Source organism: Schistocerca piceifrons, chromosome 2, assembly GCF_021461385.2.
Source record: "Schistocerca piceifrons isolate TAMUIC-IGC-003096 chromosome 2, iqSchPice1.1, whole genome shotgun sequence".
Taxonomy (NCBI): Eukaryota; Metazoa; Arthropoda; class Insecta; order Orthoptera; family Acrididae; genus Schistocerca; species Schistocerca piceifrons.
In genome coordinates, this window is record NC_060139.1 from 749,633,742 (window position 1) to 749,654,120 (window position 20,379).

The 20,379-nt window shown below is 43.2% G+C and overlaps 1 protein-coding gene and 1 non-coding gene across 2 annotated transcripts in view; both read right to left on the reverse strand.

Annotated features, from left to right (window-relative positions):
- LOC124776338 (cytohesin-1) overlaps window positions 1-20,379 on the reverse strand; it is a 213,509-nt gene that overhangs the window by 152,141 nt on the left and 40,989 nt on the right. The window lies entirely within an intron of this gene.
- On the reverse strand, window positions 7,015-7,087 carry Trnat-agu. Its single transcript has one exon. It is a non-coding gene; the product is annotated as a tRNA-Thr (tRNA).

Here is a 20,379-nt window from a genome sequence, read left to right on the forward strand (position 1 = left end):
ACATTAGGTTAAAGGCAATGGAAGCGTAGAGAAGTGCGTATTGTGCTACCTTCTACTTGTTGAATCACAAAACCTGTCGCGTTACGTAAAGCAGATGGCATCACTACAGTGGTTAGTCATGCCTTAAACGTGTGAGGCAACCGCAATGGGGGAAGCTACGTTAAAGCGTACAGGACACAACACAGTACCTATGCGAGTAGAAAACAATAAAGCTACCAGGAGGAAATATTGGGTTGTAGAAGGGTGAAAATATGACAATGATTTTAAGATACCCAGCCGCTGTTCTCGACGTTACTCTGTCTGCTGGACAGTCGAAATGGTATGTGTAATGCCGATATCGTTTAAAGCTAAACTCACACAATTCGAAAAGTAATTCTGACGAACTGTCCAATAAATGCTGTATTTGACGTAGCACTGTATCTAGAAAACTGCACTTTTTGGGTGTTAAAAATGATTTTGTCAAATCAAATGCAAAATTATTGAGAAGGTAGAGTTCGCAAAACCAATACTGAAAACCATGATTTTTTCTAGGACACGCTACAAAAATAATACTTTTTAGTATTTCGTGGTCATCACGTTTATGTGGATCGCTGCGACTGCCCAACATCCTCAGATGTTTTCTGCAAATCGGTTATTCAAACCGGACTTGGCTGGAATTCGTTGTTTCAGAGAAGGCAAACTTTGGCCACGATGATATAAATGAACGGCACTTATACGCTGTTTTCCAAATCGTCTAGGTCAATGGTTAGCTAGTCCTCAATTTATAAATCTCGGTCTCCACTCTCAAAGAAAAGTGTGACTGTTGTGTTCACAGACTAAAGTTTTCCGTCTCTGTGTTTACTATACAATGAGGTGACAAAAGTTATGGGATAGCGATATGCACATACACAAATGGTGGTAGTATCGCGTACAGAAGGTATAAGAGAGCAGTGCGTAGGCGGAGCTGTCATTTGTACTCGAGTGAATCATGAGAACAGGTTTCCGACGTGTTTAGGGTCGCACGACCGGAATTAACAGACTTTGAACGTGGAATGGTAATTGGAGCTAAACGCATGGGACATTCCTTTCCGGAAATAGTTACGGAATTCAGTATTCCGAGTCGACAGTGTCAAGAGTGCGCCAAGAATACTAAATTCCAGGCATTATCTCTCGGCATGGGCAACGCAGTGGCCGACGGCCTTCAATTTACGACAAACAGCAGCGGCGTTTGCGTAGAGTTGTCAATGCTAACGCAGCAACACTGCGTGAAATAATGGCAGCAGACGACCCACCCGTGTGCCTTTGCCAACAGCACATCTCCCACAGCGCCTCTCCTGGGCTTGTTATCATATAGGTTGGGCACTAACTAGACGACTGGGAAGCCGTGGACTGGTTATATGAGTACTGATTTCAGTTAGCAAGAGCTGATGATACGGTTCTACTGTGGCACAGACCCCACGAAACCATGGACTCAAGTTGTCAAAAAATGGTTCAAATGGCTCTGAGCACTATGAGACCCAACGTCTGCGGTCTCGCGGTTCCAGACAGCAGCGCCTAGAACCGCACGGCCACTCAAATTGTCAACGGGGCATTGTAAAAGCTGGTAGTGGTTGTATGGTGATGGGGGCTGTGTTTACATGGAACAGAGTGAGCCTTCTGGCCCAAACGAACTGATCATTGACTGGAAATGGTTATGTTCGGTCACATGGAGACCATTTGCATCCATTCATGGACTTCATGTTCCCAAACGACGATGTCATGTCACAAGACCACAGTTGCTCGCGATTGGTTTGAAGAACATTCTGGACAATTCCAGCGAATGATTCGGCCAGCCAAATCGCCCGACATGAATCCAATCGAACTTTTATAGGACAAAATCGAGAGGTCAGTTCGTGTTCAACATCCTGCACTGGTTACACTTTCGCAATTGTGGGAAGCTATAGAATTAGCATGGTTCAATATTTCTGCAGGGACTTCCAACGGCTTGTTGAATCACAGCCACGGTAGCTGTTGTACAACTCCGGAAAAAAGGAGGTTCGACAAGATATTAGGAGGTATCCCATGACTTTTGTCAACTCAGAGTTAAAAAAAATCAAATGCCGGCCAAACTCAAAATTGTCTAACTGAAATGAATCTTTTGAAGACAAAGAGTAGCTGTGGCTCTACTTCGAATACCGTCATCAAGTAACAATAACAAATGTACTGCTGTATCGTGTGTACTTTCGTTTGTGACTGGACAGTAAAAGTGCGGAAAAATATTGCTTGTTCCTTTCAGCGGGTACAATATTACCATTTTGAACATCCTGTAAATCTGACAGATCACAAAGCTAACACTGTTAGCTTGTGATGTTTCTTTGGAAACGAATATGGAATTGATATCGAATCTGGAGCGACAATGCGCAAAGCAAAACACTTAAGAAATTTTATTACCTAATTAGACTGTTCAGAAGCTATGAGCGTGTTCCAGTCCCCTTTCTTAATGTCTCAGCCTCAAAAATATTGTTGCTTTGTGCAAAAATGTCTCGAGGGAAGTTTCGTAAAGTTAAAGTGCATGCCTGGATAAGAAAATATCACATAATCCAGTCTATATTCTGAAAGAAGCGAAATAAACATAATTCTTAAAAAGTATTTAAAAGTTGAAAATCTCTGCCGTATCAAATGAATACGAAAACTAGAAGTTTAATATGCTCATTCTTCATAAGTTTATTTTTCCCATAACAACGACTCGTAGAAACGTGGAAGTACACAATGAAATTTGTAAATGCATTGTTTGAAGTACAAAATCGGAACGACTACTCCGTTACAGCGTTCGGTACCGGTAAAGTACACTTAAAATGACTGAAAGTCGTGTCTGGAAGGATTAATTACAAAAGCAGTTGTCAGTGATTCTAAATAGTTTTTGGAATTTACAAGAAACTAACGGATTACTATGAAATATTCTCTTTACAAAATGATGCCCCATTTACGATTAAGAACGCTCTGTTAGCCACAGAGTGTAACCTGTATCAACAAAAAAATCCGAATGACATCACGTGACGGAGTTGACTGAAACTGAGAACAACCTTCAACAATATTTACCACTATAGCGATCAACGAAATTTAGTCAAAGTTACAAAAATCGAAATTTTTTTTAGGTACGCAGCACGTAATAGCATGTGCTGGAGTAGAATTTTATTCTCTTCGTCTGATTTAACATTTGTTTCCATGGTCTGAGACTCGGCCTGACGGGATATCGTCGTCCTAGACTTCCCCTTTACAAAGAGAAAAATGGTAGGTACTACTTTCTCTACAAGTCTTGCGTAGATGGGCAATGTGAAGCGCTTGCTTCAAACAGTGACGATGCATGCTGAACCATTTGATTTGCGGCATGGTTAGGGTCTCAGCTGTTATTTCTCAGACGAGAAGATTAACAATGTAGAGTGTAAAATCTTCTAAGATTACATTTTTCCTAATTAAAGAAATAACTTCGAAAAATCTTTGATGACAAGTTTTATTATATACGCAATGTCTACGACATACACGAATTTGGTGTAACGGTATTAGCAAGTAACACCGTCTATATATAAGTTGGACTGTCCAGGACAGTAGAAATTTTCACAAATCAAGGAATAACTCATTGCATGACTGGCATAATCGATCAGGCCAACAACAAAATCCCAGTATAAAAGTCAGGTAACGGATGAAAATTGCATTACATTGCTCATTTTAGATTTTGTTTACACCTCGCAAGTAATTAAAAAATTCTTTGCGATATGGACTGAACCGTATTGATGCAGTGTCAAAATATGACCAACGACTAGCTTGTTTTGGTACAACGACTATCTTGTTTTGGTAGCTTATGGGAAAATGTCGCCGATGTCAAGGGCATTACGTTGTGGTATCCCAAGTTGAAGAATACAGGAATTAGTACTGATTTGCGAGAAATTTTATAGCTACGTGAGTACTAAGTGAGAAAATCTTGCCAGTACTGTTCACATACAAACTTACTGGTATGTTTTTCTGATATCCGTTAAATATACAATTTCAGCTCTGTTATATTTACGGCAACAAATAAATTCTTAATCACAAATAAATTCTTAATCAAGGAAAAACCTTAACACAGCTGAACACGAAATTAACAGATGAAGTTTAAATCATTCATTTCTTCTTTCAGAGGTAATGAGGAGACAGTTTTATCAGCGACAAATAGTCAGCGCTGCTTCACAGTGTGTAAAGGTCAGCTCCCGAAGTGCTGACATTTAAAGATGAGTTTATTTACGTGTATGTCCTTAAACGCAGCTTGACGTGTGCAGCTAGAATTAATACAGCGGCAGCGAGCACAAACACGAAGCCGTAGAGCGGGGTGGAGGCAGCAATTTTTCCATCATGGCCTCGGTTTCCACGAAGTGGCGTCATCGAGCGCGCGTAGTCTAGCGTGGTTGTGACGTCATGGCAGTATGGCTCGTCATTCATGCGCTCCAATGCGCCTGTGTCACACTACACAGCAGCGGCGTCCATAGACGTGCACTCACTCCAAAATAGCCTTTCTATGCTAGCACACAGCTGCGGTAATGCCTAGTTACTCTTTGCGGATGATTTGTAAATACCAACGATTTCTCGAAAAGGAATGAGAGACCATTTGTGTTACGAGAGAGATCACTGTGTGGAACATAAGTTGTCTTGAAAAGCTACGATGCGGCAAGCGGTGTATAATATTTCACCTGCAAAATTTCTCCGCGACGAATCGGCACTTCCAGTTCAACTGAAAGCATTCATTACGTTAAAAAACTAGAAAACGTTGGAACCCATATGTTTAAAACGGTTTTCTTTAAGGAACATTTCTGAAATACAGTGCTGAAACCCGACGCCTCGTTTAAGAAAAAGTATTACTTTGCGCCGTAGAAATTACATGTTTGAATAGGTCCAGGGCCAGATGTATTTGCAGTTTCATCCGTCTTTGTAAAAGTGAACTTTAAAATTTGGCGTCGTTTCCTTTTGTATATATACAATTGGATTTTATGTTAAAATTTCGTTGCTTTTATTGTAATGTTGCACTCAGGCTAAATTTGTTCATTATTTATTTGCTCGCTTATGTTTTATATTTTGTTATGAAGTAAGACCAACGTCTCGTTTGCATCATTATGTGAAATAAAAATGTCTGATGTCATGGGCTCTGCTTGAAACCCAATCAAATAAAATTAAAAACAAAGATAAAGTAAAAATTTACATTCTGTGAGACGTAAACAATGTTAATGTCTTGTCAGTATTTTACAATACAGAAGGTATTTATCGTCCATAGTTCGCTACAGCACATGTGTAATAATTACTTACATCACTTCAGTCACCTGTATTAAATCGGAAATGGTTGCGGCAAGTGTTGGTCCCACGAAATTTGCAGAACGTCACACTTTTGCTTCATCCACTTTTGGGTTTCCAATACTAGGTAGGCCCAAATGGCTCTAAGCACTATGGGACTAACATCTGAGGTCATCAATCCCCTAGATTTAGAACTAATTAAACCTAACTAACCTAAGGATATCACACACATCCATGCCCGAGGCAGGATTCGAACCTGCTACGGTAGCAGCAGCGCGGTTCCGGACTGAAGCGCCTGGAACCACTCCGCCATAGCGGCCGACACTAGGTAGGCATGACGTGTTTTGGTAACACACTGTCACCTTCAGCAGCCCACATGCTATCATTACATTGTTTTGTGTGGTAAACACTCATTTCCAATATGATATTTCGGCTCAATGCGGCAGTTAGATGCCGAATTGTCGTTTCTGAACAAAATAATTAACATACATGCACTTAAATCATGCAATGGCCTGTATGACAGTGTGTAAATCAAACAAACCATAGAATGATATAAGTGAAATTAAACTTGATTCTGTATGACCGTCTGTGAATGATACATTTCATCCTGTCCATCCTGCTGTTAAGTTTGCAACGCCCTCGCTTTCTTGGTATGTTGAAGTACAAAGAAAAGGTAGCTGCTACATATAGTTTGCCACGCATTTGGACATTACTGTCCTTCCTGTTCATTTTATAAATTAATCGCTCACATACGATTTTCCTGCAATGATGTGCTTTTTTTTCCAACTGTGTTTGGTGAGACGGATACGTGCAAAATGATAATTATTTCATACCGATTAGCAAAGATCACTAGGTACTCATTTTTACCGATTTTTAAAACAGATCTTACAAGCATAAAGTGTTGTCAACACCACTAGAGGAGAGTAACCGATAAAGTTTTTAAACTGATGGTACCAATAAACATGAGTATCACGTCGAGTGTTTTTTTATCCGTACTGTGTGTGTGTGTGTGTGTGTGTGTGTGTGTGAAATCCTACGGGGCTTAACTGCTAAGGTCATCAGTCCCTAAGCTTAAACAAAGTCGCTGCAGTCATGGACTGTGCGGCTGGTCTTACAGACAGCATCTTATTACACACATGATACATCTGGTTGTTGAAGTACTTGTGTAAGGATATAAAGAGCACATAATTCCTGATAACACATCACACATGCACGTCAGCAACAGCTAGGCAGTGGCTTCGATCTAGAAAGCGAGTTCATTGTACCGCCTGGGAAACCACCACCACACCCAAACCAGTAAATGAGCAAAGAATGAGTTACTCCTTGGATTATAACCAGAAACTAATCCAATTCCAAGAAAAGCAACCATGTGGCGCGGAGGACTGACGGAAGACACTAATATCAAACTACAGTTCATCTCCCAGAATGTCCCCTAGGACCGTCATGCTCAATTAGTGACCTAGCAGTGGGAGACGCACAAGCATGTAACGCACCAGCACTGGCCTAACACTGTCTTGCTTCCAGTTTTCATAAACGTGTTTAATGCGGTTTTTAGTTTTATGTTTCATGCCTGATTTGAGCAGCTGTTTTGGAATATATGTATGCGGTGTCTGTTCTTTCGAACATGACCGCAACAACAGACACCATTTTGATCCTGCAGTCACTATGATTCAATACACACACGGATTAATGACACTGCCAGTACGCATTGATTTAAATCAATTGGGAAAGTTGAAAATTTGTGCCGGACTGGGATTCGAACCCGGGACTCCTGCTTACTAGGCAGATGCGCTGACCACTGCGCCATCCGGACACAGTGTTCATCGCAACTGCAGGGACCACCCTAGCACGCTTCCCATCACACCGAAATTCTCAATTCATTCAGACACTACCGATGTAGCGCCCCTTGTCCTTTTTCCTAGTTATTTCCGGCATTTTGCCGATTCACGTAAGAATTCGAGCGTGGGGTGCATCTGTACTGAACTGATCATTGGCCATCCTCGCCTTAATTGTACATGTGGTATTTGTTCTTTCGGACATGTCCAAAAATTGAGTCTCCGAGGCGATTGAAAAGAAATCGCGTGACTGTTTGGTGGAAAATTAGGGAAAAGAATTATGACAAACCTCTCGTATGCCACTTTAACCTGCGCACAAACGCCGCTCCTCGACGACTGGCGCTGTCATGTAGTATTCAACAGGCTCATAGAACTTTGCATCTCGGTTTCTACTACAGCAGCGTTTATTACCTCTAAATATGAATGTTGCGAAAAATCGGTGGCACGTTCGCTGTATGCATCCCTTATTAGTGATTCAGGCGTTTCCTGTCAGGTGCGCCACTAATCTGGCAAACTATTCGCAACAAAGTAACTGGGCTAGTATGCGAGTCTCAAACACAAGACAGAAGCATATTGATCCGTGTAATGCACCAGTTAAAGGTGTAATACAAACTGCTGACGATAAATGGCTTGTGCTGCAAAACTAATTTAAAATTAAATTATTGTTGAAAGAAAACTCTTCAGCCACACAAAATACACGGTCCAATCACATTAATGTGATCACGGCATATGTTCGACGTCAGCGACAATGACCACTCACAGGCGGCAAGTAGCAGCACTAGCAGTGGAGGGTATATAAAGCACGTCGGGGGTGGGGGGCGGACGTGTTTAACAGTGCACTCGTTGTCGTAATGCGGAAACGGAGGATATCCCTGACGTCCAAATGCGCATGATTATTTGCTTTAGGTTCAAGGGTGGAAGTATTTCTTCCGAAACGGCTAAGTTTGTAAACTGTTCACATGGCGCCGTGGTTGAAGTATACCGAACATGGCAAAATGGTGCTGTTCAAAACTGTCACCGAGGGCACTGTGGTGCACCACAGGTAGATGACGGGTTGAATGACGGCGGTGATATGTACGGGTAAATAGACGTGCAAGTGATGAGCAACTGACCGCCCACATGAAACACGAGGCAAGAAACAGTGTCTCCTCAACGACGCGGGCCATTACAACTGGACGTCCACTGGCAGATGGCTTTCCAGATGAGTTGGGTTGGGTTGATTTTGGGGGAGAAGACCAAACTGCGAGGTTATCAGCCTCATCGGATTCGGGAAGGAAGTCGGGCGTACCCTTTCAAAGGAACCATCCCGGCATTTGCCTGAAAAGATTTAGGGAAACTACGGAAAACGTAAAAAAGGATGGCCGGACTGAACTGCGTCCTCTGGAATGCTCACTGCGCCACCTCGCTCGGTGCTTTCCAGATGAAGCACGTTTTATGCACCGTCGGTCACATGGCCATTGCTGTGAACGGCCTGAAACGTCTGTTAGTAAACATCCTGCAACCAGTGTCTGAACAGTCCAGGCTGGAGTGCATTCCCTGAGTGATCTCGTCATTCCAAAACGGACAACGTATCAGCACAAGTACGCATCTATCCTTGGGGACCGTGTCCAGCCCTACAGCATCTTGTTTTTCCTCGACACGATGGCATCTATCAGCAGGAAAATGCAATGGGTCACACAGCTCACAATGTAAGTGCATGGTTCGACGCGCACCAGGATGAATTTACTGTACTCCTGTGGCCACCACACTCCTAGGATTTAAGCACAGTCGAGAATCTGCGGGATCACCTCCATCGGGCTGTTCGCACCATTGATCCTCAAGCGAGAGACCTAGCGCAACTGGGCCCAGCACTGGAGTCGGCCTGGCTTCCCATCCTGTCCGTATCTTTCAGAAACTCACTGAAACTCTTCTTGTGCGCCTCCCAGCAGTCCACACTGTAAGTGGTGGTTATTCAGCCTTTTCACAGGTGGTCTCGCTGGTCTTCAAACAGTGACAGTAGAGCAAAGATCAATTGACGAAGACCAAAGTACAAGGGCTCCCTGCGCTTCTGTCGTGATCCGGTATCCTCTGCCGCGTCATGAACTTTTCCACACCTTGGCTGCCAGTGCTGTGCTCCATCATCACTCATTCGTCCCAGTTCCTAGAACGGTAAGGACGAGACTCCCGGACACGATGGCGGCCTTGCTTAAAACAGAGCGACTTCCTGTACAGCGAAGATTTAGAGTGCAGGCAGTGCTGCCAAGGCCAGGGACGAGGCGGTGCGCAGTGGAGCAATCTGGACCACTTGCTGGCACCGGCGGGGCGACCTCGGCGAGGCGCTTAGTGCTTTCGCGGCGACGCCTGCCGGCGCCGTCACCCACGTCGCGATGACGGATGCAGGCCCCGCTCTCGCCTTTCCCGATTCCGCCCTTGGAGACGCATTAAAGCGAGAAACTGTGTAAAGGCTCGCAATCGCGGACAGCCATCTGACAGATACGAATGGCCAGCACGTCCTACGGCAATAGAGGAATCGAGTCTCGCGTCCGCTGACGCCCTTACTCCTTGCCCTTACCGCGCTATTCAAATACGATGCGTGTCGTGCCGGCGACAGATGAGGGCATCCGGTGGCGTTTTGGAGTTTTTGCATCTTGCGCCCGAGGTAACCTCCATCGCACCGGCAAAGTCGCGCGGTAAATCCAGACACACTTTTTTTGCGCATACATGAATTCAACGCAGTCGGATCGCGTTAGTGTAACAATCAAATTCTATTGAGAGCAGTTTCATTAGTCGGAAGTATCTCGATAAGTTACCGATAGATTATAATAGGCGTCGTGGTGCCAAGATGTTTGCACGGTAGGAAGATGCAAGGTATATTACCCAGTAACAGAACAAAACTATGAAGCTGGTCCCAAGGAGGGCATTTCAGTTGGATTCTTAATCACTACAGGGCATTTCCAGACCTGCGACGAGGGGCATTGTCTTCCTGAAAGATTCTGTCCACCTGTGGAAGCTCAATTGTATCATTTTCGCAGACGGTACAAGTACAGGAATGAAAAGCAGTACTATTTGCCTTGTTGAAAAGACAGCTAATGAATATTGGAACAGTGATTCCAGGATAATGCATTATCACTGAACTTTAATACTTAGTACATACAGTTCAGTACTTCTGCCAGAACTCCAAATCCTTTACAAATAGGTTTCTCGAAAGATGAAATACAAGAAGTAGAAAGTGTTAAGTTTTTGGAACTATAGGGAAGTTACAACCTTAAATGGAAAACCCACTGTCCAGAATTAATGAAGCGCCTTAGTTTAGCTATTTTTGCTGCACAGATGATTACTGCTGTAGGCGATTTACGACGGAATAAAATAGTTTATTCTGTGTCCATTCATCAATAAGTTAAGATATCATTTTCTGGGGAAACTCAGCTGACAGGGACTGTATTTACTGAATACGAAAGAGTGATGTAAGTATTACACCCAGTGCAAATTCCACAATATTCTGTAAAAACCTTTTAAAAAACTTGGTATTTTTGACAAATACTTAAAAATATAAATGTTGATTAACATCTTTTGTCATTATCAATATTTATCTTGTCAAAAAACTAGAGAAAATCATGAAAATATCATGAGAACCAAAGACTACAAAGACATTGATATTAGCGCACAAAGGAGTCAGATGCACATGTGATCAACAACTTACATGAGCACATTAATTGTTGTGTAGATAATGTGGTGGTGTTATAGGCTGAATTAATGAACTTTCCGTTGGGCAACTCCTTTTACTCGGTTGAAGAACTACTCTATCCTTACTCTATCTACATTCCAGGTTCCACTTTCCGTGGGATCCACGGGATGCGACGTAGTGTAATGCGGGGAGTATGTCGAAAGAGATCAGTGTGGATGCATGTTAAAACTGACTGCGAGCTTCTGCACAGAGGATATTCGCGGGATGTAGCGCAATGGTCACGCCAATAGACTTGTATGCTGAAGACGTGAGGTTAAATTCCTCGCACTGTAGGTATGATTTAGGTTTTTCCTTCAATCACTTCAGCGAATGTTTCATTGGGCAACGCTGTAAGGCATTTTCTTCCCCGACGTTGCCTAACTGAGCTAGTACACCTGCTCAACGACCTCAATGTCGGCGGCTAAGTTATACTTTTCTGTGATACTTTTCGAAAAGCAGTGCGGGAAATGTCTTTTAATGCGACAGCCCAGACTATCACGACATCGGAGTTCCATCTCTGTCATCACGAAGACACGGCATAACGGGGAGTCAGCGGCCTTGATCATCAAACACTGCCTGACAAAGTGTGAAGCACTCGAATACATGGTAGGATTCAGTGTACTGTAAGTTCGTATCCCGCGCCCGGGTTCCCGGGTTCGATTCCCGGCGGGGTCAGGGATTTTCTCTGCCTCGTGATGACTGGGTGTTGTGTGATGTCCTTAGGTTAGTTAGGTTTAAGTAGTTCTAAGTTCTAGGGGACTGATGACCATAGATGTTAAGTCCCATAGTGCTCAGAGCCATTTCTTTGTAAGTTCGTAAACACACACACACACACACACACATCATCATCATCATCATTATCATCGGCGGGTACGTAAATGATTTTTAGTTGCAGTTACCTGTCACAGATAGAATAAACGCCAGATGCAGCAATATTGTTACAGGTATCGTAGGGGAGAGAGGGGCGTGAACAACGTCAGATGTTGAGGGTTACTGCGAAGGACACAGAGATGTTGCGTACTCGTATGAGACAGCATTATCAGCAACTGGGAGAGTTTGAAAGGGATCTCATTGTGGGTCTCCATTTGGTCCGCTGGTCGAATGGTGCAATATCCACATTTTTGGGGCACTCGGATGTAGTAGTGGCGCGATGCTGGACTGCATGAGAAGGTGAGGACAGGCATACTCATCGTCAAGTTTCCGGGAACCATATCTTACCACCACAAGGGAGGATCGCGGTACTGTGCGCCTAGCAAAACATAGCCTCTTCAAATCAAGTCATCCGAGAACAAGTGAACGATACGCTGCAACATTCTATATCATCCCACGCCACTGATCTGGACTAGGGAATTACCGTTCCATGCGTAGACTGCCTTTAACGTCACATTGCAAACAGCTGTGTTTGGAGAAGTGCAGTGACCGAGAAGCATAAACTGATGATGGGTCGGGTCGCACTGTGTTCAGCGACGAATCGTGGCGCCCTGGGGACTGGTCCCATTCTTCCAATGTTTCGGAGAGGCACAGCGGTGTTACTTCTGGCGTCACAGTTTGGGGAGGTATCGGGTCTGATTTCAGGTCACAGCTGAGAGTGACTGAAGCAACTCTGATGACACAACCGTCCTCATGTGTTACCTCTCATTTGGCGCCGTTTTTCAACAGGACGACGTGTCTCTTTGAACTTTCTGCGAGATGTGGTGCTCTCGTGCCAGCAAGGTCCCCTGATCTGTCTCCGACAGAACACGTGTGGAAGCAGCTCCGTCCCAGCGTCGGTATCTAGGATACCTTGGACCACTTACAACACGTGGATTTATACTGCCCAGTTCTTTGTAAATATGACTCAATTTTGCAATCACTTCAAAAATATAAGGCACCCTCTCATTCGGTGAAGTTTCATTACGTTTCCTCTTCTCCGTTTGGGGGCTTCACTCTCTCTCTCCTTCTTTTTTTTTCAGGCAATATATTTACCACCTTCTCGACATATCTGGCTGAAAGATTCACTGTCATCAGTAACGAGTATTCCAAAATGTATCGAATATCGTTAAAACAATTCGATTTAATCACTCCTTTCTTCAGTATCTCAGTCAACGAAATGGTACCGCCCCTCTGGATACCTCTCGAAACCGCAAAACTTGTTCCGCTATCTTGAACTTTTTATGAAATATTGGAGGTGTCTACGTCACGTGTAACGCTTTGTGTGCTCACCGTATCAGGTCCCCCGCGCAGTTTACGTCATGCACCGCGTAATATCATCGTCAAACGTAGATCATTATTGTGTGATTCCGGGAGCGTACGACTAAACTCCTGTATGCAATAACAAGAGGTACTATAGCATTCCAGAATGGTGATTTAAATAATAAAACACTGCACCAATTACTTTTTTCACATAGTCAGTGCGACGTATTTGAGTAAATTAGTTTCATTTTCCAGTGCAGTGACAGTTTACACAGGTATTGGGTGATTTCTCAGGTTTTCTGGGAGTGACTGATAATATTGTACGTCCGAGTGTTTAGCCGAGTTGTCGCTTCCATTTTATGCACAACTGCTTCTCTTATCCTGCAGTCGTCTTTTTATGGCCTTACTGCAATCGGAAAATATTTTTCACTTTCAGAAGTTAATCCCACAAAATAGTATCTTTTGTGTACCTGCTTACAGGTACTGTCTCTCCTTCATCACGCAGAAATTCCAAGATTTGTGTTTCCCGACTGCAGTATAAAAAGGGTTTCAGTTTTCGAAAATATCTTCGCTTGTTCTTCCTTGTCTTTTTCTGTTTCTATGATGTCAACATTATTATATGGGTTCTGGCAATGTCAGTGACATGTTGGTTGCTGCATATCCTTGCTGACAGCACCACTCTCCTCCACGGGACGGGATCTGTGTACCCCATCTCTCTGCGTCTAGGGTAAATATCACGTTCAAGGGTTAAAATGTCTTTACGAAAAACTTCGCTTATGATGGATTGAATTAAGATACATGGATCACATCACCATGTGAGACATACATCCAAATACGTAAGAAATGATATAAAACCGTTTCTTTTAAAAAAATCTTTTACCTGAATGAAGCATTAAAAACAAAACAAAAATTTGATAGCCCTTGCAGAATAACATACATTTGCAATCCTGCACATTCGTTTTCTATCAATGGTCATTATATTTATTTTGTTTCGGAACTTCTAATACAATTACATCTTTACTTTCATAAACTATAAAATTACGCTGAAATAGCGTTCTAGCTTCTTTTTCGGGCCTCATCCATCTCAGTGCCTTCCGGCTTTGACTTAGAAATACGGCCAAAGATGCATCAAAATGGTCGTCTCGATGAATGATCTCGCTGCGTCTGATAACAGTGTGATCTCTACACAGGTTATGCTGCGGATAAAATCAGTCTCGTAAATTGTCACTTGCCATGGCACAAACACGGAAAAAAGGCGCAGAAGTTGTGAGAAGGAGGTGCCACAGGACTAGCAATGAAACAAGATTCTAGACGTCAATTACAAAACGAAGCACAAATGCAACGATACTTCCGTAATTGCTGCGCCACGCAGAGCTACTGAAGTGACATATCTTATTACAGGTAGTCCTGATCTCTCTTGCAAATACTTGAAGAATGGGAAATACATAAACGGAAGATAAAGTGGGCAGACAAATTGACGCACGAACAGTACGAATTGAAATACAATAACTTTTTGCTCTTTTTCAAAATGATTCATACTTCAGTAAAGCCTTTAACTGATGACATATCATTAATGTATAAAATAATATGACAACGCGCGAGACCTTTGTCAATGCAGTATCTATGTATGATCTCAAGAGAGACAAAGCATATGAAAACAGAATAATACTGCACTAATCTGTGCACAAAATGTTTGAAAATTTTATATTTTATATTCTGTTAACAACACTGCACATCTAATGTAGGTAATGGTTTGAGAATGAACGGAAATGTTCCAAACTATTCACTATTAAAAATATTACGTACAATTCGGGTGGAGCCCTTAATTAATAAATTACAAATATATTGAGCTGTTGATCTTGATACCAACACAATGCTGGAATTGCGTAAAAACTAAATCTTTAAGGATCTTTACCCCTCTGTATCGTCAACGATACTCCTAAGCAAAATTGAGGATGTTTTGCGGAGGACTACGTCGTGGAAGCCTTATTATGGCGCAGCGTTTGTAATATTAGCCACGCAAATAACAGATACAGTATATCTCATCATCAAATTTTCGGGGTCGTGGTAACTAACTGCTAGGAACACTAATTTTCTATAAACCAAGAAATATTATACAATAGCCTCCTCCTTTTCCACATGCTCGCAGTTAAGGTATGAGATTGCCCTTCGTTCTTTTGAATGAAACAGAAAATTGTAAGTGGTTCAGCACGAAAAAAGTGCAAAAAACCTCTCCCCTGTAAATCATATTAACGGCAACTACGCAGCAAACGTAAGAAAATTCCTCTTATTTGCTGAATTTATTATCAAACATCGTAGGTTATCCAGGCACACGAAGTCAAAGCCGTTGTCAAGAGTGTAAACGACGATACAGATAAATGTAAATGGACACGCTGCATGCTGATAAGCGCTAACCCTTTCTCATCAGGCTCTGCATGATACAAAATACAGTGGAACGATTTCTTTTCAGAAGCTATAAATCAAATGTCGTTAAAGAGTCGAGACAGTTCCTATCAATGCTAGTTCCAAGTTCAACGGGACGCAAAGCGAAGTCCAACAAGCTGTTTGATTCACTACATGGCACCATTCAGGCACAGTTTTTTTTCAGAAAACATCACCTAGACAAAGTTAGAAAGTCTAGCAGTGCGACTAATCACTTACTCACTTCGCTGCATAAATTTTATTGAAGCGCATTAATCAATCACACGGCTACGACGCGCGGCAAGAAAAAGGTGCAAACAGTATAGTATAAAGAAGCAAAATTTTTGCACTGAAGGACAACGGTACATTTTGAAAATATCTGTAGAAGAATAAAAACCGAGCGTCAAATATTATTATTTTGTATTCATTCTCTAGGAAGCGAATATTACAACTACAAACTTACTTGGAATACAAGGGCAGCTGTAATCGTTTGCTTCCAAAGCACAACATGCCACAATGTTGCCTTTATCGCCAAGATCCGACTTCGCTTGTTCGGGGTGTAAGAAATTTTTATGTCATGGTGACTCGCCAGCCTGAACCGGACAGAAACGAAGCACAATAGACAGGAATCTAGCCTCGCTTTAAGGTAACAACGTTCTGGCATTCTCTTACAATGTACTGTACTTCACTGTATTTGTAGTATTCTATGAAACAAAACATTTTGTTGATCTGAATATTCCTCTTCGAAGTAAAAGCTGCCTTATGAGACATGGAACTGACGTTCGTTCTTCCGTCATTAATAGGAAAAAATGCACGGAGACAAAAGTCAAGAAGAATAATGATATTGACGCAGAACTTGTTATTCTTACTACGCACTAAATTGTTCATGTCTGACAACGACAAGTAGGCCATGAATACACTAATTGAAGTTATCCATAAGAAAAAACAGTTTCTTAAGGTCCGAGACTGTTCCTCGCAGCCGACTACTGAAAAGAACTAAGATTCATTCTGGCTCGGTGAAATGTGTTCTGCATGTTACGTTGGCGTTCAAGCCCTCCTCTCACGGGACGTGAAAACGCACGTGGACGAGAACCTGGTGACGATACAACGTGGAATTCCATGTTACATTACACTGTGGAGCGTGAAGAAAGAATCAAGCTTGTTACATTTTTGCGTCGTGGAGAGGAGCGTGGCCAATGAGATGCGACGTCATTTTACGTCACAAGCAGAACCTAGGAGAAGCAATATTGTATGGCGTTAAACACGTATTTGGTGGGTTTTGTTTCTCATAGAGTACGTGGTACGAATGTAATCTCTTTCAAAGCATCAGCACATTGAGGATATCTCGAAAATGAGTCGTTTTAGCTACGATTTATTATAATAAAACCTGAGAGTGTTGGTAGTCAATGCAACATCTAGAACATGGATATTATGCATTAACCGTCATTAGACACTGTACCTTAACTATATTCAGTTTGAAACCGAAAATGGGATGAAAATGCAGTTGAGTTAATGAATAACTTCTACAAATACGAATTTCAGATCGCCGTACAGCATTACGCAACGCGAGCCAAATAAATACGGCCGCACGAGAGCGCTGAGAGTGCAAATCGTGTTAACCATCTCGTCCCGCGTGTCGACGGCACACACACCGTCAGGTTGGATGTCCCGCCTGCGACAGTGTCAACGGTAGCTGCATCGTCCCGTGGCAGGACGGCTTCAGGCAAAGTCTGTCATTTGTAAAGTTTATGCATTACATTATGTTGTATATTTTTTAAGAGATACTATTGGACACATGGTATTAAAACAACTAGTTTAAGAAATAAGATATTCGAATACATTTCACTGTGTTATTACAAAATACACACACACACAAACTGCATCGCGTGAAGCGGGAATGCCGGCCGGAGGGGCCGAGCGGTTCTAGGCGCTACAGTCTGGAACCGTGCGACCGTTACGGTCGCAGGTTCGAATCCTGCCTCGGGCATGGATGCGTGTGATGTCCTTAGGTTAGTTAGGTTTAAGTAGTTCTAAGTTCTAGGGGACTGATGACCTCAGCAGTTAAGTCCCATAGTGCTCAGAGCCATTTTTTGAAGCGGGAACACGCACACACTCAATTACAAATCACTACATGAGTTTTGCTATTTGGGCGCCAGAATATTTGAAGATGGTAGAAGTACAGAGGACTTCAATGAGTCCTTGTCAATAGCAAGAAAAAATTTATGAAAAGATACATATGTTAAGATCGATCTTTTCTTAATGTATTTGTTTGTTGTGTAGCCTCGAATGGAACTGAAACGTGGCCGATAAATTGCTCGGATGCCAAGGACATAGCAACTTCTGAAATGTGGTGCTACAGAAGAATGCTGGGTATTTTTTTGGTGGGTCGTATAAGTAATAGAGAGAGGTGAAATAGAATTGTGTAGAAAAGAACTTTGTGGCACAACTTTACTAAAAAAAGGAATCAGTTGATAGAATGCATAATGAGGCATCAAGGAAGAGTTAATTTGGTAGTGGAGGGGAGTGTAACGGATGGAAGTTATAGAGAGAGACCTTGGCTCGAATACATCCAGAAGGTTTCAATGGATTTAAGTTTCGGTAGTTATGCAGAAATGAAGTGGCTTGCACAGCAGAGACTAGAGTGGAGAGCTACATCGTACCAGTCTTCGGACTGAAGACCACGCAAACAAAAGAAGAGACCTGGAATTATCCTGGAGTTTCCATGATACATCGACTGCCAAAAGCGCTGAGGCAGTCCTTACAGACATTTGAATCGTTCTATGCGGTGTTAACACAAAGTACAGACGGACAAAATTAATACCTAAGTGTTTGTAGAGAGTACGTGTAAAGCTCTGCTGCCGAAGTGTCAACACAGGTTGAGCAGATCTTTGTGAACCTTTACGCTGCCTGTTTGGCGAGCCACACCAACACAAGTACACAACAAGAAAAGGCTGCGCGGAATAGACGTAGACTAATGCACGCGGGAACTGATGAGGAGCTCTGTGAATGGTGAGATCCTCAGGAGCGAAAGGCTCTTCCGTGGTGATACATCTCAACGATAAATCCGGCGCCGCCAAGGCGCGATGCAGATGTTTATTTTCTGACAGGGCGTCACGCAGTACAGAAATCCCGCTGGCAGACTGTGTAAATAGCTACCGCGCTGCTGGCCCTGTGAGTAACAGAGGCCAGAACAGAGCAGAGACATCAGAGGGAAGCGGTTGGACTGACGGCGTGTGCGCTGCGCTACTCGCGGCGTCCTAACCAGGCGTGCTGCAGGCATTGCGACAGCCAATTACCCTGTCCGGCACAGCTACACGTGTATCCGTCGCTGCCTGTGGTAGCGTCGAGCTTCTCAGAGCCACATGTACCGCTAAACTATTCCCGGGAAACCGAGCAGACTAGCCCGTGATGACAAGGTCGTCACTGAACTAAAGTACATATTATAGTAGACAAGCGGGGACATTAAAATATTAGCAGAATTATCCTACGTTCATCTACAGCTACATAGATACTCCTCAAGCCACCATATGGTGCATTGCAGAGGGTACCTGGTACCACTACTAGTCACTTTATTTCCTGTTCCACTTGTAAACTATGCGCAGTTCGCTGGCAGAGGCATCTGGTCCTGCATTGGCACATATAAGTTTTGGGAGCAGAGTGCGAAAGAACTCAATGCCTACCACCCCCCCCCCCCCCCCCCCCCCCCGCCTATTCCACTACACAATGACTGGACGGAACACAACATGTAATATAAAAATACTTTATTCCGTAAAAACTTACAAGGCGCACGAGGTGCCCGAAAGCCTCGGCTCTTGGTTAGTCGAGACGTACACAAACTAACTGCAGTCTCCACGCTGCCTGGCAGACCCGCTTTCTGCGGTCGCTCAGCTGCCAGCTCAAGGTTATTCAGAAAGAGATAGTTGTGCCTGAGTGCATGAAGGACTCTGAAGATTCAGTTAGCCGGACCCAAAATTACATTTCCCGACAGGGGAAGACTATACTGGACTAACTGACCAGCCCAGTTTGCAAGATGCCGCTAGATGACCTTTTGAGTGGTAGAGTGAGTTACGGAACTCAACTAGCGCGAGGAAAAAACGACTAGCTATACGCCTCCGTACGAGTCCTGATTTCTCGTATCCTATCTTCGTGGTCTCTACGCGAAATGTACGTTTGGTGGCAGTAAAATCGTTCTGCAGTCGGCTTCAAATGGCGGCTCTCTAGATATTCTGAACAGTGTTCCGGGAAAAGAACGTTGTCTTCCCTTCAAGGGATTTCCATTTCATGAAGCACTCCGTAACACTCATGTGTTGATCGAATCTACCTGTAACGAATTTAGCAGCCCGACAAGGTGGGGATATCGAGCAGTATTAAAGTATGGGTGGCATTAGTACTCTAGACGCGGCCTCCTTTTGAAATAACACAGACATTTTTGTTTTATATTTCTGTTTTGAAAGTTCTATAATTCCAATGGTATCTAATAAGTGATTTCGTGTAATATATTAAGGACCTTGCCGTTGGTGGGGAGGTTTGCGTGCCTCAGCGATACAGATGGCCGTACCGTAGGTGCAACCACAACGGAGGGGTATCTGTTGAGAGGCCAGACAAACGTGTGGTTCCTGGAGAGGGGCAGCCGCCTTTTCAGTAGTTGCAGAGGCAACAGTCTGGATGATTGAATGATCTGGCCTTCTAACATTTAACCAAAACGGCCTTGCTGTGCTGGTACTGCGAACGGCTGAAAGCAAGGGGAAACTACAGCCGTAATTTTTCCCAAGGACATTCAGCTCTACTGTATGATTAAATGATGATGGCGTCCTCTTGGGTATAATATTCCGGAGGTAAAATAGTCCCCCATTCGGATCTCCGGGCGGGGACTACTCAAGAGGACGTCGTTATCATGAGAAAGAAAACTGGCGTTCTACGGATCGGAGCGTGGAATGTCAGATCCCTTAATCGGGCAGGTAGGTTAGAAAATTT